This window comes from Numida meleagris, chromosome 6 (genome assembly GCF_002078875.1).
Source record: "Numida meleagris isolate 19003 breed g44 Domestic line chromosome 6, NumMel1.0, whole genome shotgun sequence".
Lineage (NCBI taxonomy): Eukaryota > Metazoa > Chordata > Aves > Galliformes > Numididae > Numida > Numida meleagris.
The window spans coordinates 11,936,979-11,950,694 of NC_034414.1; the positions used below are offsets into that span (position 1 = coordinate 11,936,979).

General features: G+C 40.1%; 1 protein-coding gene across 7 annotated transcripts in view; it reads right to left on the reverse strand.

Moving 5' to 3' along the window:
- The window catches only part of PIK3C2A (phosphatidylinositol-4-phosphate 3-kinase catalytic subunit type 2 alpha), a 67,078-nt gene that overhangs the window by 49,363 nt on the left and 3,999 nt on the right, over positions 1 to 13,716 (reverse strand). For 3 of the 7 annotated variants that reach the window (XM_021402924.1, XM_021402927.1, XM_021402925.1), the window contains 2 exons: positions 13,492 to 13,593; positions 12,919 to 12,966 (listed from right to left, as the gene is read on the reverse strand). The gene's annotated coding sequence lies outside the window, so the exon portion shown is untranslated. Of the gene's footprint in view, positions 1 to 20; positions 175 to 246; positions 268 to 12,918; positions 12,967 to 13,491; positions 13,594 to 13,716 lie in introns of those variants that run through there. The other 4 variants (XM_021402926.1, XM_021402929.1, XM_021402923.1 and 1 more) reach the window with 4 other exon arrangements.

Below are 13,716 nucleotides of genomic sequence, written 5' to 3' on the forward strand. Positions count from 1 at the left end.
AGCCGCGTCCCGCCACCCACCTCGCAGCGCCGCCGCCCCCCAGCCGCGGCCATTCCGCTTCCTGCCCCCGCCGCCAGGCTGCAGGCTGCAGACTCCTCGCCCGTCGCTCCCCGCTCGCCGCCCCCCTCCCGCCGCGCCGCCGCCGCCGCGCGCTCACTTCCGGCCCCGGCCCCCAGCGCTGGCGCGCAGCAGGGGCGGGGCTTCGCTCTAAGGAGATGGGCGGGGCGCGCCCGGCCACCGCCTCACCTGCTCCCCTCTAGATTTCACCTAGGTGCAAAAGTGTCCCTCAAAGAACTGGCGTAGGTGCCAGGCGGTAGCTTCCATTCAGGCAGTACTACTTAAAATAATCCAGTTCCGTTTACTAAGTAAGGACGTTACGTATACCGAAGTTCCAAACAATACAAAGCACGTGATTAAACACAGAAGACAAGTCAGAAGCGTCCACTTAGAAGCTACAACATAAATGAATAATCCATCACGAAGAAAAGGGGTGTTAATCTGCTCAGCGTGAGTACAAGGTAGCTAGCTTACCTGACAAATTCAACAAGAGCGTGACTATTCCATTGGCTGACCGCATCGTAACATTAGTCAGCGAGTGACAGTGCAGTTGGGTCAAATGGGAACCACAGAAGCAGCAAAAGGAAAGAGGGTTTGGTTCCTTCTATTGACCGATGCAGACTTTCAGACCGCCTCTATGCCCATTTACCAGAGAATCTCCTGAGATTTTCCTTAGAAAATTCTTAGGAATTTTCCCTGCTACTCAGCACGTATTTTAAAACTTAAGCTCAGCCTTTTGAGTCATTTTTTCCCCAATATATTCACATACTCCTAGGGTACTTCTTGTTCAGTAGGTATGAATTTTCTACACGGAAACTGAACCCGCTATTCCTTTGCTTCCACTCCTTAAACTGAAGAGCAACCCCAACACCAGCACTGTCGGCCCGGTCTCATGCTGCTGTGACACCCACACTACAAGCACAGGTGCGCTCTAGAAGCAGTACCAGTCAGCTCTCAGAAACAGCAATTGTACATCAGACGGCAGGCAGCATCCCCCACAGCTTAGCTTTGAGCGATGGGGAGGGAAAAGAGTTGTGCTTCCAGAGAAAGAACTGCCTGGCCCTGGGAACCCGGCTTCTAGGAAGAACAACGCTACCCCCAGCTGAGTCAATAAAGGGAACAATGGCATAGCCTGCAGACTGGCTGCCGAATGGGTAATTACAGGCCACACATTACCGCACGAAAACACGACGTCAGCTTTCAAGTATTTCTCACACAGGAAGTTACTAATATGTCCCTGCAAACGCCACGCACAAGGTGCACGTCCCAGCAGTCTCGCTATCTTGTTACTATATATATGTTGCCTGATACACCGTTCAAGGGTCACAGTTGCCCTGGGAGTTTTCAGGAAACACTTAGTAACCATACACCTTCTGAAGATGGAACAAAAAAAAGGATATTGCAGATAGACGGCCAGTAAAAAAAAATGCGTATGATGTTACTGACGTTCTCACTAAAATTTAAATGATATATTACAGGCAGAATAAACATGAGAGCATTTGTTCAAATGTTTGGAGAAAACCAGTGCTGTGTTCGCTGCCTTTAATACTCGGACTTCACAAGAGAACTCCAACATAACATATGCAAAAACCAAATCACTTCATGTAAATAACCGTACTAATACTGGGATTAACTGGAAATCTCATGAACTGCAGCTGGCAGATGCCTTTTAAAACAATTTTTAGGATAAAGAAGTTTCATTTATACCCAGATCAAAAGGACAACTACATGCAATGAAAACATAAACAAACGTGTTTTGGCAAAGATAACACATGGAAGTACAAACATCTTACAAAAGAAAATTGCCTTCGTTTTCTTCTCAGCCTGAAACACGTTTACGTAAGCCTTCCAAATTTAACAGATGAATGCCTTAATATAACTACTGGAATTCTTACTTGCCCTTCGTTAACTGGAAGCAATAAACTCTGTGTCTATTGTTAGAGCATCCTCTCTGAGAGTGAGAAATTGTTAGTAGAAGCATGGGAATTTTAAAAGGACAAATGCGCTTCCTCTGCAAATAGGAAGAAAGAGCGTATCCCAACAAGGACAAAAATCTCTTTGCAGATAGCACCGTGCATACCAGAACATGGTGCTTACTTCATGCGCATCTATTCCAAGGAAATTCCCAAACGTTTGTTCATCAGGGTGGGAATACAACACGAAGTTCACCCGCATCCTGTTGCAGGCTCTCCTTAGCGCAGAGCGCCTCAGGGCTTCCCACTGCCTCCCAGAGCAGCCCGGGGCAATGGCACTGCATGGCCCACAGCCGCGTTTTGCCCGGACGCTTCAACCCAAAGCAGCCAGCTTCAACATCACAGTCCACATGCGATTCAAGGAAACTCTGGGCAGCCGTCACAGGTGGCAAATTGTAGCTGAAAAGCTTATGGCCTGTGACTTGTATCTACAGAGCAGTTTAGGAACTCAGGTTTGAAAGAAAAAGGCATATTCATGGAATACACTAACTCAAGACTATGCAGGAATTGAAAATTATTCATCTACATTCATGACTCCAATGTTTGGCCTCTTTTCAAGAAAGCTATGACACTCGGTGATGCGTGCATTAGAACGTAAACACTTTAACCTTAAATTATATTTTATTAATGATGCAAACACAAATTGCTTTAGAATATACTTAAAAACTATTAGCTTGAGCCACTGCAGAAGTCTACCAGTCTCCAGTAGTCAAGACAGGTAAAGTTCCTCAAGGTGACTACTGCTTACATAAAGGCAACAAGCTCCAAACACTAATTGAGGAATCTGTGGTAATTTTTATCAAAATTTTAGCTATGATTTTTTTGCCTACACACTTCTTTCCTCTTCTCTAAAACCAGCAGAGGGAGACAGGTTCTTTTCTACTCCTCAAGAAAGTAAAATAAATTTTCTGTGAAAACATACCTTCTGAACAGTCAGCATGCTTTCCTACATTAGTCTCACAAAACCTTTTCTTGGCAATTTTAAACTTTGTTATCAATCCTCATGTTGGTTGCTCTGAGTGTTTATTCAAGCTTAAACACCTATTGCGTACATCTGCAGATGTTTATTCAACAGTCAGTTATTAATGCTTCATTGTGGAGATCTTTCAGGGAGAAGCAGGGTAACAGTGTTGGTAATCAAAGAAAAAAAACTTTGGCCATACTTGTTTTTATTGTTTCATTGTTGTGCAATAGCTCCCACGTTTTCACTATGCAAAGTCTACATATAGCCTCCAAAATCCACAAAATAATTTCAGCTACACACATAAATTACATTTAAGCTCGAAGTTCTAATCTGCAATTAGAAAAACCTGCAAAAAATGTCTAGCGCAAGTAAAAACTTCGGCTAACTCCTTTGAACCCAGGTCCTGTTTCAGTAAGTGAAGATTTAGGCAGCAGAAGCCAAAACACTATTGCTATTAACACTATTTTAGCATAGAAAATTAGTTAAGTCCCACACGATTTAAACATCTCTACAACATAGTGGGTCAGGGCATGCATTTGAAATTCACAAAAAACAATTTCATACTTAAACTTTTTTTAAAAAGTAAATTATGTCCAGAAGAGCTGTTGAATCAGGGAACTGAACAATTTACTAAATTTTACTACTGATCTTTGCTGATATTTTGTGATTGTTTTCCATGTAACTTCCTTTCATAGATATTTTACATAGAGAAGAAATGATATGAAATGGTTTTGGATAGGAATGACTGATTAACTGTACATATGGGCACTTGATATCGTTTGAAGGCTTTAAATAAAAATAAGCTTCTGAACATTCTTAAAATGGAGTGCAAGTTATAAAATGCATGCAGAATCTGTGACAGTGCTGCAATATGCTCTGCAGGTACCATGGGATAGCTTACAGTATACAATGGCAAGGACAATTAATGTAAGCGTGACGCCAGGATAACCTGAGGGTAAAACTGTGGACAACAGGATGCATACCTGGAAATAGCAGTCAGTCCCTGGGTAAAGGTAATAGAGGTAAGTGGGAAGACTTCTGGCAAATTAGGCATTTAAAATGCCAATTACAGCAAGTCATGCTTAATCAGATATCCTAAGACAGAGGGTGATAAAGCTTCATACTGACTACTCACTAGAATTGCCCCGTGTCCAAGAATTAAAAGAAAACAAGATTAGCAACAGCTCTAAGAGCCCTACAGCATGAGACTTCCACAGTGATTTCTTTGGCAGGTCATCGTGAGAAAGGCTACCGTATCTTCTCCCAGTTGCCCAAATCCAGGCACGAGCTAGCTGCATGAGGATCCCTGTAGAAATCCCATGTTCATTAATAACATGACTTCACAGTTCTTTAAGCACTGCAAGTCAATGGAAATATTCCACCCTTAAGAAAGAACGAACAATTGCTTATGTCATGCACTTGTTCATAACCACACAGTATATAACACTGAGAAGAAATTATTATATCAAACGCATTCAGTGAGCTAAGTTTTCGTATTCCTGTCCAAGTCTGTTTCTGGCATGGGCTTGGCCCTTAATCCTTGCATTTTGGTGCACAGTTTTGTTGTAGTTTCTACAGGGGAAGTTAAGCGCACAATGTGTTTCCTGGAGGACATTAGTAAAACTGGTTATCGGGTTAAAGCTCAATGACTCAAACTCAAGATTTTATCTAATGGATGCTGGAAGCACTGGAATTAATTCAAATTGCCTGAAATCATTGCCAAGATGCTCTGGTTGGTAAATAAGTATCTCGTGCTTAGGAATGACAGCTATGTAAGAGTAGGGTACTGCATACAACAGTACACATTATTGAGATGAATTACTGCTTGCATCTGCTGTTTACATTAATATACAGAAAAACACCCGTGCTTCTGAAGGACAAAATGGAATATTTTTTTAATGAGAATGATCGCTCTCTTCAGTGGATGACTTTTTAAACAGGACAGCAGCAGTCAGCACCCAACAAAAAAAGTGAACAGTTAATACACTTTGCAACTCACCTAAACTTAAGATAGAGTGCGCGTGCGGGAGAAGAAAAATAGTGTGTGTTTATGTATCCACATGCTCACTGAGAACTTCAAGAAGAAGGACTGCTCATCAGCATAACACACAATCTCATTACTCTGCCTTCATCGATGCTCCTCACCTGCCAGAATAATCCTACCAAAACTACTGGGAATTCAGTCAGGACCGGGTTTATGCACCCAAGTATGGGTGTTCAGAACGCAGTATGAACAGCATTCATATTCCAAGATATCCGAGAAACCACCTGGTCAGCAAATCTTCTCAGGATCCACAGTCATTCCTCTAGAATGTGACACACCAGGTCATAAAAAAGAAATACAACATTCATCCTAATTAAGTGCAGCACTTGAGCAGTATTGAAGCACTTGCAAGCCTAGCATTAAGAAAATTACTTATTTTCTAAATATAAATGTAATACTAAATTTTAAATAGCAATAGACCTTTGCTTGAGAAATACACTGAAGAGTAGCTGAAGGATATGAATGAGAATACAGATAAGAGTATGGCATTTCAACGTAGTGGCAAAGACCAATTCTGACTATGATACCTTACATGCTACAGTGCAGCAAGTATCCAAGTTAATGCTCGTGTTTGGCGAAAGTATAGAATGGTCCAAGTGGTTTTCCATTAAAACAGAAAAATCTTTTGCTTTGATTAAGACAAATACTACTTCCTTTAGAGTATTTCCATTAGAATATCCACTCCATAGAGCAGAAATTCCTCACCAAGCCAGCATTAAGCACAATCTTCATTTTATACTACATTTTTCTTTAGTTTCTTTTAAAGCAGAACCTTATAAGAATAAAACTATCTTTGCTTCATTCCTCGAGAATCAATCGATGCATCCACCTGCAACATTTTGGCACCCCCTAAAGGTACCAGGCTGAATCTTTGATCTGTGAGAGACTATTAAAATGCCAACTTAATTAACAGCTAGGTCCTCCAGCTATGTGTTCATACTTCGTTAGCAAAGTCATCCTGTTCCTCCTAGTTTCACATCATTAAGATGAAGTCCAACCATTGTCCTCATATTGTGAACTAAAAATTCTACCTCCTACCTGATATTAAAAGCCTTCCAAAATCTGCAAGGTCTAAGTGAGAAAATTCATTTTTTTCTTCTATAAACAAGCAGCTTTTCTAGATTTGAGATCTAAATTATAACTAGTGTGCCCAGAGAAGCTGCAGGTGCCCTATCCCTGGAGGTGCTCAAGACCAGGTTGGATGTGGCCCTGGAGAGCCTGATCTAGTGAGTGGCAACCAGCCCATGGCAATGGAGTTGGAACTGGATGGGCTTTAATGTCCCTTCCAACGTAAGCCATTCTATGATTACAAAACAGCCATGTCATGTAGTGAAGTATTACACACGTAGTTGCTGCTACTACACTTTCTAAAGCTGCAGAAAATACGCAGCACTGATGATCGCTGATCTCTCTCTGGTTAAGAGAAACTTTAATACCTTCTTCCAAAGTCAAATAGAAGTGGAATTTTTTTTCAAGCCCCAAAATACAAGAAACATCCAAGCTATCACCTTCCTAGGCTTTTAGAGAATTGTCAAGATGGCTTTGATTACGTATACAGTGTGTTCTTACAGCTTTCACTGAAGAGCTAAGATACAGATTTAAAAGGGTTTTGTTGTTATCCTAAAGTTATTGCTACCACAGATCCCATATTTTGGAATAGCCAGGCTGAAAGCTCACTCTCAATTCTATCTTTTTCCTCAATATCACAGATTCATGAGTTCTGTAGTCACCACACAATATTCTAAGGAAAATGGCAGATAGCCAGACAGCTGTAGAGAGCTTACACTGAAAGCATTTAAGAATCCTTCTTTAATCTGGTTTTAATGGAAAATAAGCTTTACTCATTTTCTATCTGCACCAAAATAGACAGGGTTATCTCACTGCTAAATAAGACTCCCTGGAAGTTTGGAATCAGTTAAGTGCAATCTCAAAAATTACTACGTTGCTTTCAGAGAAGGGAGAAAAAAGTAAGTACCAAGCAAAAAAGCTGGAACTGTTTCTGTGACAGCATGTATCATAAAGTAGTTTGTTAAGATTACACGTGATCTCTGCACATAGGGAATTTCCAGCGGGCCTCTGAAAACCACACCATGTGGTAGCGTGTGGTTCAGACCAGAACACAGGTATGCAACTTCACACCAGCTCTTCCAGAAACTCCCTTCTATGCTTAAATGGCTTCAGAAAGCCTCATAATTTCTGAGTCTCATTTCAAATGTCCTACTTCTGAGAAGTCAATATTATTCACAAGCCCAACCACCAATGACCACCTTATTCTACTGCTGTATCTCTTTTCTTCCCCCAGCCTAAATAAGCATGCAGTTATTTCCCCACCTAGCATTGCAGCCAGAGACCTAGGACAAGTCATTTAGAACCAAAAAGCATTTTTATAATACTAAAGATCCTGAGAATCATCAGGAACAACTAACTGATCAAAAAAGAACAAATTCTGTACTACATTGTCAACTGCATGCACACAGAATAGACTGCAACACATGGAAACTAGACAGTACTAATAGAGCGTGCCTAGCACCTTTGCAAATAAAGGACATGAAAGACAGACATTCTGCTTGCCTAATGGCAAAAGCAGACAGATGTGATGACAGAGGTGGAGCTTGTATTGAAAGCTTTTCTTTTTATTAAACCCATGCTTAAGCTGTATGTCACTCTGTAATCATTAAGCACTGGGAATGAAAGCTTTGGGCTACTGCAATAAATTAGGATTTAAAGTATGGCTTTGAAAATCCTCAAGCAATTAAGTAACCTGATGGTGGTTACTACTAACTGTTAGTGATACAAAAGTCACAACATTTTAATGCCTTTCTTGCCTAAATTTTGAGTCTTACGAGGAAACCTATGTTTGCAGTCATTAATAAAAAGGCACTTCTGCCTTTGGATCAGATGATAAAGCCTGAAGACTGTATCTGAGTATCTCAAAGAACAGAACACCTTCATGCACTCACTTCAGTTGGTAATGTTCCTTAAAGCTTCAGAAAACAGTATTCATCTCTAAATGATATAGGAAGTGCTATTTGTTTCCATCTCTGCAGGTTCAGCAATTTCATCCGATATACGGAGCCTGGGTGATTTCCTGCACAGCTTGGGAAAGGATGCTTCTTTCCAAGTATTTGCAGGGGCTGCCTGTGTTCTTTTGCACAAGAAGTTTTGAGGAGAGGCTGAGACAAGCTAGAGAAGAAGAGATGAAAAGGATTTGTTGCTAGGTAAGCCCTCTGGTCCTCCAGTAATGAGACAACAGAACTTCAACAATTTCCTAGATAAAATTGTACAACTGCAGTATGAGACTGCCAAAAACCTTTGATAACACAACAGATCCCATTTGTTCAGGCAAACCAGTTTGTCTTGTTGATGAAAGCTTTTACATTGCACATTACATTTTAGTTGGTGAAGGGCACAGCATACGGGAGGGCAGTGCTGTAAGAACTAGGCCAGAAGAAATAACATAAACAAAGGAAATAAACCCCAGAAGAACTGTCACTGAATCCTGCTCCATATCGTAGGTCAGCCTGTCTCACAAACATTGCTATCAGTACTACCCTTCACAACTGTAAATATTTCCAGTAGTTGCAACAATTTCCATTAAGAAAGACAGTATTAGCTATCCTTATTCCAACATCAACACCAGAAAAGTAAGTAGCCCTTAACTGACCTTTCTAGGAAGCTCTTAGGCAATTGGGTCACAGTGCAATTCTCTCAATCTTAAAACTGTATCCACCAACTCGGAATCAAAGCTTCCAGTTTCTTGTTTCCTGCGTGGTGCTTGGTCCACAATGTGGATTAACTTCTCTGCTTCACAAGTTATGAAACTCTTGGCTTAACATTCTATCTCATACAATAAATATGAATAGTAACCACTGTAAAATATTTTTTATTCCAACAGTACATGGAAATAGCGTCTAAGTAATAACAGCGTGATGGCCACTTAGCTGCATAATTGATTTTCTATTGTTCTTCCAATCGTTACTTGCAGGAGTGTGTAGCAATTCTGCTTTTCTATCCATACAAAGCTTTCTGTACCCTTTCCTTCCAGATGTCCTTCCTCCACTTCTCCAGAAACAAATCAGCCAGGTCACAGAACTTCTCATCCAAATCTGATATATTCAATAAAATGACCAGTTACACATCAAAGGAAATGTCTATTTCAGAAGGCAGAGTCTGAACAAAGATCAACCTATACAAGGAAATGTTATACTGGTCTGTCAGTTTGCCTGCTCCAGGATATGGAACTTTTTTTTGAATAAGGTTATTATGATTTATTTTCATTCCTCTACAGTAGGTAGAAGTCTGCATCTTCATTTTCTAGACATACAGCTTAGCAGAAGAAAGAATTGCATACCATGCTTCTTCTCACCCAGTCTGATTTTTACAAGTACTTCTTGAGGCAAGGAAAAATATTTGTAGTACAGTGTTATACATCTCAGAATCATCAAAGAATAAAGACTGGCAGTTGATGAAGTACAGCCTATGACAGATAAAGTGTGAAACAACTTTTAAAGTACTTGTGTGCTTAGGTAGAGTTAATGTACATCAGTGCGAAACACACGAATTCCCGCTGGCACATCTTTTGTGAAAATCCCTTTTTAAAGTTTCATCAGAGAAAGGAGAAGTTGGATTGATTTCCTTTTCTACAATAAAGTCACTCTTGCCACGGATTATTTACACCTCTTGCTCGTAACACTGCTACTGAAGAGCAAGCATTTCATCTCTGATGTAGACAAAATGTTTCCTGATGGATCCAAACCAATGCAGGATGGAGCAAACCATATCCTCCTATTCAAGTTTCCTCAGCAAGTTTTTCAGGAACAAGATAACGTAGAGGCCCAGCAAGGGCACCAGCAATACTTCGTGCTAAACAGCGTTCATTTTTTCCAGTGTGAGGAAGCATACACTTACAGTTTAATTCATTGTTACTATGAGAACACCAACGCATTTCTTTCAACTGCAAAAACCACAGAACAGTGCTGAGAAACATACATGTTAAATTCCAGAGTAGCCAGAAGAAAGAGTAGACAGAAAGGTGCTTGCTTTATGCAATGGAATGTCTGGAAAGATTGAGGAAGTGGACAGCAGACCAGAAATGCTCTTGTTACGGTTTCAAGGGAAGATTCAGTCTTCAGCACCTTCCCAATGAAACAAGAGCAGGTAAAATAGGCTGTAGACACACAGAGGACTGGGAGCCACTTCTGCACAAGCATGGCTGCAGCGCACAGAAGTGAAAGGTGGTAAATTCTGGTTTAAATCCTCAACTTTCTTACTCTCTGAAATACACTCTTAATACAGATTTTCACCTGCATGCTTGCTCACACTTGTGCATGCTTCCATTCACGTGTATGTTCACAAGTATGCACACACACACACCGATGCCTCTTTACATTCAGACATGCTCCCACATCCATTTGCAGACACGCACTCAGTCCTGCCATCATACACACATGCCCACAGGTACTCACTAACACAGCTGCAACTCCTTGCACTTAGAGGTGCTTCCCCCTCTCCTTGGAGATTTTCTTTTTAGAGCAACTGGTCATTCTTCAGCTAGGCACTTGGTATTCTCAACAACAACCTTAAGTTCTGCTAATGGCACTTCTTACTTTGCCTGTATTTAAATGCATCAGGATCAAAACACCATTAATTTAAAAGCTTAATAGAAAATGAAGACCTTTGGTTTGTATGATTCATAATGCAATGTAATAGCACTTTTGACTCATTACTTTGTACTTTGCACAACACTCAGAGGAAAGTGAAGCATGTGCTGAACTTTAATCTCTCAGATACATCAGACCCTACCACATCTTTCTCAGCAAAGCAGTTAAAAAGCTTATACTTTAACTCCGATTTACAACCCAGCCCATAAGGCAGGATAATTTCACAGAGCAGACAGCTGAGAACATGCTAAACCAGCAAAACACAGGTAACAGTGTTCATAGCACACACGTGAGAATCTACCACCCAACTGTTTATTTGATTGCCTTTTTTCTTGTATTATGAGAAACAGTGAACATGTCTATCTACAGCATGCCACACGTTATACAAAGTAATACAGATTCAGGGATAAATGTATTGACACAGTAACATAATCCTTTGCATTTTATTCTCTTCTAGCAACTCCACCATTTCCAATATTTGCTATTTTGGCTACTACTGAGCATTGCTATGATGTTCTCACAGAACTTCATTACATATCCACAATGAGAGCACTGGGAGAGATAGTCTGGAGCCTATTTTGGATGAAAGGTTAAGATTGCTTTTTTGCAAAGAGGTCTGGTACAAATTCCTGAAAAAAACACTTCTAACCACACTCCATTAATCACAGGTTTATAAAAAAACTAAAAACAAGAAACCTAAACATCACAAGCATAAAACCCCAAGTTTATCATTCTTTCCCCCCCCCCTTCAATAACTGAATGATAATTACATGCATTAACTATGACAGGAAAGAAGCAGATATAAAAAACAGACTTACTAAAAATGGATACCATGATCTTGCAAATATCTGAAAGGTATTCAGCTTTTGCCTGATGTTTGGGTGCTCCTCATCTCTATTATGATGACAGTGGTATTACTAAACTGCAGATGTCTTGAAAATTTTAAAAGTGCACAAAGAAATAGAATTTCTGGTAATGGGAAATTTATACCACTTCTTGTTCAGCATTAGACTGGGATGAGATATGTATTTTGCACATGCTTTAACCACAAACAATTGTTTTCCTTATTTTCTAGTGTTTCCGTTAAAGGAAATCAAGAGCCCAAGAAGTGTTGTAAATGACACACTTCCTAGTGCAACCACAGCAGCCTACCTTTTATTTCTTTTTTCCACTGCTATTTGTTATCTCATCTCATTTCGAAGCCACCCACTATTCAGTTGTGAGCATCAAAACAACTTGTATTAACTCAGATGTCTTACCTCCTTAAGTAAGATACCATTCCTCTTCTGTCTTCACAGCTTTTTCATATCGCCATGAGACTGAAGCTATCCTCACACACTGTACTAGCATTCATATTTCTCCTCCACTTTTAAAGGAATCAAACGTTTTCTTTTCCTCCAAACTAAGCTTCCTTCCTCAATTTACTTTGTTCTTTTCCTCAGAATACATTATAGGTCTTGCCCCGGTCCTAGCTACAAATATTTTGGAGACCAGCCTGTAACCATTTATCTGACAGCATCTCCTCCGCTTCTGAAGTGCCATGCATTTTTACCAGGTTTTAATTAACGTGCATGTAAATAATCTTCTCTACAGCATAAAAACTCTTTTAAAATCAGTGTAAAGGTAAAATTGTGAAGGAAGCCCTTCTTGTCTTATTCCATAATAATACCCATAAGCCCTGAGTCACTGCCTTGATTGTTTAGAAATATGTCTTTTACAATTTCCATAGGAATGCAAAGAGATACTCAAAAGTAGGCACGGACCTAAACAAACGCTTATGAGTTTTGCTGTACCAAGGCATACATGTCTGTCCCCAGATAAAGTCCTTTGACTAGTAAGCTTCTGTTTAAGAGTTGCTGGATTTAAAACAGATGCATCTAATTAAGCATACTCATCTTTGTAAAACACATTCAGTTACAACAGAATCCTCATGGATCAGACTAATATTTTTGTGTAGCCACCTAATTAAAAATTAACTGAATTTTAATATCTTGAAAACATTTATTTATCCTCTTCCTTTCCAACTCCACATTCAGAATTCCTTTTCTCTTACAATACACAGAAACAGACAAATTCTTACTGTTTTTCATTTTAAACTAAGAAAGCCAGTTGAAAAATGAATATATTGCACAACAAAATCTGGAGCAGAAGGACAACTCAGTACACGTCCAAGAAAGGACAGGCAGAAGATGACATGACAGAGAATGGATTTAGACTTACAAAGTTTCATGAAGATCTGTCTAGTTCTGTGCCTGAGCTGTTCAGCACCTAAAATAAAAAGGGTCGTAGAGTTCCTGCTACTATGAATAAATAGTTGCAATAGTAAGGATAACTCATCTTTATTATATTTTTTTTCTCCTGAGTGCTAGAGGACGGATTTCACCCCCACCTCTCTAAATTAACTAGTCTAACGAAATGCTCCTTAGGAGATGCAATAAGTACATTATTGTTATATGTAATTTAATGATAACTAACACCAAAACAGGTTGAAGAGACCTCTAATAACTAACCAGAACAATCCACCTAGTAATTTGTTCCAATTAATCACATGACATGGCCAGAAGCAGACCCACCAAGACCAAACTGCAGGCACTCCCAGTCACCAGATAGTCACACATCCCACCCCCTGGCTGCGGTCACACCACCAGATGTGCCACCGATTATGGGAAGGGGCATTGGCACAGCCCCAGATAGCAAGGATCTACTCTACCCAGGAATTCTCCACCCTTCAGTTAAAACAGTCTGAAATGAAATAGACGCGGTAGGTGCAGCAAACAACGTTACAGTACTTACCAGCTTGTCAGAGAGAGCATGAAAACAATCTTGAAGTAGTCAAATCAGTGAAGGAAGTCTTCTCCATACCAAGCAGCAACAGGCCTTACAACAGCATGGGACCTGAGAGAAGATTGATATGATCAACTATCAGGTGTTGGTTATTTGTTTATAGAACTACAAGACCTTGCTGCTTACTTTTTTCTACTGAGAGCAGAGATCTCAAGCTGTATACGAAATAGTTAC